The sequence below is a fragment of the Eurypyga helias genome, unplaced genomic scaffold (assembly GCF_000690775.1).
Source record: "Eurypyga helias isolate BGI_N326 unplaced genomic scaffold, ASM69077v1 scaffold8387, whole genome shotgun sequence".
Taxonomy (NCBI): domain Eukaryota; kingdom Metazoa; phylum Chordata; class Aves; order Eurypygiformes; family Eurypygidae; genus Eurypyga; species Eurypyga helias.
The window spans coordinates 5,447-10,892 of NW_010263647.1; positions in this window are offsets into that span (position 1 = coordinate 5,447).

Here is a 5,446-nt window from a genome sequence, read left to right on the forward strand (position 1 = left end):
TAACGCACAAAAAACCAAAATGTGAAATTGGCCCCCATCTTATGGGAAGTTGCATTTTTAAAAGCCTCAATAAAGCTGCATCTGGAAAAGAAATAGGTGCCTTTGTATTCGCTACCCTTTTTTTTTTGCACGTCTTCTGGTGCAAGGGAGAAGACAACTGGAGATTCCAGCACGTGGAAATTCAGCGGGGAAGTGGTGGAGCAGGAAAAAAAAAGTGATGGCATCATTTCAGGAGCTGTAATACTGTTTCTATTGTCTAGTTGGCAAAATCTCCCCTTAGCCACATATGGGAATTAGTGTAGATCACTGCTGTGCAAATCGAGCTTGGCTTTGAATTAACTGCTAGTGAGCTGAGCCCCTATTGATAGTATTAGCAAATAAGAACTAGAGCTGACACCTCTTTGTCTTCGTTATATTGGAAATCTATCGAGTTGCAGGGCTTGATTAAGGTCTTGGACCTTACGGTACACTACCTATTCCTGCTTCGCAAATTCCTAAAATATGGCATGCCTTGGGGATGCTGTTCAATACAATGCTAGTGCAGGACTCTGGGGACTGGAATTTGGATGTTGCAGATGTAGTGATGATGTTTCTTCCTCCAGTGCCCTGCCATTGATAATACCATAGTGTGAATGTATATAAATAACACATGATTTTCCCCACCACCACTGGTTTCTGTGTTCTGAGATGTCATTTCAAATAGTGGAAGCTGCTTAATTTCACCCAACTCTGCCCTTTTTTTTTTTTTTTTTTATAGAACACCCTCCAAATGCTCTTTTTCTCTGCTTTGAAATGCTTGTGGTGTTTCAGAGCAGACCTTTCTGCCTTGGGCTGCTGTACAGATAAAACTTCTAGTTCAACTTTAGTCCCAAGCCAAGTCTTACTAACTCCATTATATGTAGAGAAGGGTAATGATAAAATATTTTTGGAGAAAGGGAGGAGAAGGGTGGATTTGACAGCTGCCTGCAAGACCACTTGGGTTTCCAAAATGCGATTGTTGTGTTCCCCTGTGCCTGCTGAAGTCAGGCTGAGGACAAGGGGCATAGTTAAGAAGGGATGGTGCTGGTGCCGCAGCTGGTAGGGCCTGCTCACGGCTCTGGGGAGGCAGAAGCTGGCTGGGCTGGTCCCTTTAGGTGCCTGAAACAGTGGTAGAGGTGTGAGAGCTATTGCTCAAAAGAAAGCATCTGCTGGTGCTGATGTGGGGCAGAGGCAGGCAGTGTGCTGCCCAGCACCAATGACCCACGTTGTGCAGCTCACTTCCCATGGTTGGTACCGTTTGATTTGCACTGAGGGTTATGTAGTCTTGTAGAACACAGTGGCTACAAAAATGCACCATATCTCTCTGAAACCAAACCCACCGGGAGAGCAGTGGGGTGAAGGGGGCTGCCAAGTTGCTCTGTGCAGGCCAGAGCCCGTCAGTCTGTTAGCGTGACCTGGGGAGGCAGGGGAGCAATGCTTTCCCACTGCTCTGTAGTCCATACAGTTCTAAATTCACTTGGAATGTGTTAAATAAATGGTGTGAGCTGCAGGTGAGCCCTTAGACTAGACGGGGGGCTCTGGGAGAGGGGCAGCCCCGCTGCTGGTGTGGGGCTGGCTCCACACAAGCAGTCACAACAAAATTGTGTGGCAGGATGGTTTCCTACCACTCATGTTGGTATCCTAATGCATCTGTGGGGAAACAGTGCATTAATTTTTCTGTAATAAAATTAATTAAAAATCCTAGTCCAAATGCATATTGAATCAATTAGCAGCAAACGGCTGCAGCTCTAACAGGGGTCCATAGGAAGGTGAGAAGCTGCTTTGGGGATCGTACTGGGGATACAGGCAGAGTTGAAACACTTCTGTTATCACCCTTTGAACGACTGATTTTTTATATTGTTTTATTCACTCGTAATAAGCCCTGCAGGAACAGCAGCGAGGTGCGAGGGCTTCTGTTGTCTCAGGCAGCGGCAGGTGAAGAGCTTTTTCCTTCCAGCAGAATTCTGGCAGCCGCCTGGAGTTCATGTTTTGCCTCTGCGCACTCAGGCCGTTGTTCTGTTCCATGGGTGAAGAAACACCCTCCGAGTCAGCCCTCTTCTGCTGAGGGTTTTGGGAAGCAGGGCTTCAACTGGGAGAAGCGGCTGGGTTGGGACCTCCCCGCTGGCTTTGCTGGGGCGAGAGCATTTATGGCTGTGCTGCTGTTTGCTTTCTGGCAAGCCCCACGCTCGCCTCTATGAATGTGAGCCCCAGCTTCCTCTCCTCTAAGAGATAACGGGATGAACTCTGATGAGTGACATTTATTTCTTTCTGCTAGAGCTGCACCAGATTTTAATGCAATAAACTGAATTGCAAATTGCGGCTGTGCTGCAAAACAGAGTGTGCTGGAGACCCCGTTAACCAGTTGTTCTCTAAACATGTTTCACCTTGCAGTGGAGAAGGGACCAAATAACCAGCATGCCTGATGGGAGTGTTACAAGGCATCTTCATCCCTTTTTGGCCGTCTGGGCTCTGTCAGGAGCGCGGTGTGTGCCTGCCCCTGCTCAGGCAACATTTGGCGACCTGCGTTCAAAGCGCTCTGCAAACATCTCGTCCTTCTGAGAGGTCTGATGCATACATGCTAACGTGGGCTGTGGATGAAGGGTAGCTCCTTGCCTGTGCTAATGATGTTGATTGGAGTTGTCTGCAGCTAAGAGCTTTTCCCTGAGTGCCCTCCTGCACCTGGATCCCTAAATTAGGCGGGAGGAAGCAGCCACAGCCTGTTAGAGCTGATGGTTTTGTCTCCTGGGTGGTGAGTACCTCCCTCTCTTGTTCCTGGATGCAGCTAAACCAGGGTTAGCCTTTCTGTTAAGCCTAGGCAGAGAGAACAAGTGGCCTGTCTGGGCCTGGGGGGGGCCTGGGGGCTGTGTGGAGCAGCAATCCTGGTGCTGTGGTGGAGTTGAGACCTTTGGAGGCTGTGATGCAGGAAAGTAAATCCCTGTCTTGTTCATGTTGAGAGATGGAACCGCATTAACTGGGTTAAGGGGATTCCTGTCCTGTAACTGTGTCCCCCAGCGTGGGTGACTTCATGTCCCTGACAATCCAGCAGCCAAGGAAATCACAGCTGGGAACCAAGCCTGGCTGTGGGACTGTGGGTTTTGATGGTGTTCGCTCTGTTGACTTTTGAGCCCCTGAAGTGCGGAGTGCTGCTGCGCTGCCCCCGTACCTGCCACCTCATCTTGCTTCTGGCTGGGTGCTCCCGGCCAAGACACCCGAGAGCAGCAGCAGCTACCCCTCTGCATGGGTGTCGCGTGGCTCGTGCTGCTGGAGCCGAGCTGCGTGAGGAGGGAGGCAGGGAAGATGCTGCGAGTGATAGAGTCCCTTTTTCTTTCTAGCCTCTCCCCTTGTAAAAGTCCCTCAGGTATTTCAAGTCAGAAAAATGCTCTGGTTTAAAAATATTAATCAAACGTGGCGTGGCTTTGTTGTTGTAAGAGCTTATTAATTGTGTTTTTAACGGCTTCTTTGTAACGCTTAAGGTTTACTCTGTGTTAGTTTAGAAAATTAACACGTGTAGAAGGGTTTGAGGGATTGCTTGGGACAAATGTCTTTTGCCTGTTGCTAATTACTATGTGGTTGCTTTTTATGTTGTGTTACCTGGGATGTACCAGAAGTAATTCACAGTCGTTCAAAAGAGGCTTGAGAAGGTGAGAGCAGGGACAATTTGGTCTCCGGTTTTCTTAAAATACACGTTGGTGAAGTTTAGTTCTCTTCAGCTTTAGTCCAAGCTGGGGATCTTCCCTGGGCTTGGCTTCTGCAGTTGTTTAAGGTATTGCTACCTGCAGCTCCGGGCGACGGTTGCTCCCCAGTAACAGGGAGAGAAACAGGAAACGTGCTGGGTCTTCTATTGCTGTATTTCATTGCTTCATATAGTAACTTAATTTTTGCAGGCTGCTGGGAGGTTTTTCAAACCAAACTCGAAGATCAAGGTGTCAGTAAAAGCCTTAAAGAGAATCAGTTCTTCTAAGGGCTTGTCTGGAAGTGGAATAAAACCTGACTGAAGAGCGTTTAAACTGTCTAGTTAAAGACCTCTCGCCCCTCACTGTCACTCGTGTTGCATTCATTGGTGATTCCCCACCAGGGAGATGTTCAGCAAAAAAAAAATCAGCTAGACCAGACCTGGTATTTTGAACCCTGAGGGTGACTTGAAAAAGGCATTTGTTAGTTTTGAACGTAGGAGGACTTGCCCTTGTTTGTTTTCTACTCTTCCCCGTGCGTCTCTGCCGTGCGTCGCTGTCTCCTCGTAGCGCTTTGCCTGGGGAGAAAGCGAAGGTGTCTCCCTGACTGGCTCAGCCCTTCGCCTTTTCCATTAGCGTGTGATTTCCCCTCTGTGGGGCGCACCAAGAAATACCGCAGACGCAGGGAAGATCCCCTTGACGCTGCTTATTTATGGGGAGGTGACATCTTAGAAAACCAGCTCTCCAACAGCAGTTCAGGCTGATCTTTCCAACCGTGAAGTGGAAAGGAGCCCCCAAACTCCTTTCTGTTCCCCTCCCTCAAATAAATGCCTTTGCAACGCTTATTTCCAGGAGCCATTCCACAGATCTCTTGGCTTTTAAAGCCCCATATTTTCACCTGTTTTGTGTCTCCTCTCCTTGTGCCCAGTGAGATGGGGTCAGCAGGAGAAGGGGACACCTTGGCCTCAAGCAGCAAACCAGATCCAACGGTTTACTTGAGGTGGTGGAACTTATTCCCAGATTTTGCGTGCCTGTGTCATCCCTGCAGTTGGCTGCTTTAGGGAAGATGTTCAGCTGGTGTGGGCTGTTGCTCTGCGCCAGTTCAGACCACCCAACCACTGCTGTTCCCCTGAGATCCTGCGCTCACGGCAGCGTCGGGGTGAGGGTGGAGGCTGTCGCATGAGCCACTGCTGGCTGGGAGCGTGCCGGACCGGCCGGCGCGCGTGGAGCTGAGCGGTCACGATGGAGGTGGGAAACGGGAGCAGGAGGTGGCTGAGGGATGTGGGTCTCTTGAGCAGACGGCATCCAGCCTGCGGGGTCTCTCTCTGTGTCGGGCACCATATGGTGCTGTATTTCGCAGCCAAAAAAAAGCAGCAGCTAATGTTGATGAAAGGGAATGGGTGGGCTCAGGGGGGTTTGCTGTTGCTTGTGCTCAGCCTCTGGTGGAGATGGCTATGGTCGGTGGTTAGGTGAGGCTGTACTGCGGGTGGGCTGGGTTTCTGTAGTGTGCTTGTTGGACTGGGAACACCACCTCATGGTAGGGAAGAGGAGCAGGCTGCTAGGGGTGAGGTAGGGTGTTCATGTGTTCGCAGGAAGCGCCTTCGTATATGTTCTTATCCTGCTACAGATGAGTTTCCTTCCCCTTGGAGGGACTCTGGCAGGGTCTGTGCCCCGCTTACCCCCTCCCGAGCCATGCTCAGGTGCTGGCTCTCGCGGGAGGTGGTGGGGCTGTGCCGGCACGCGTCACAGAGCTGCCA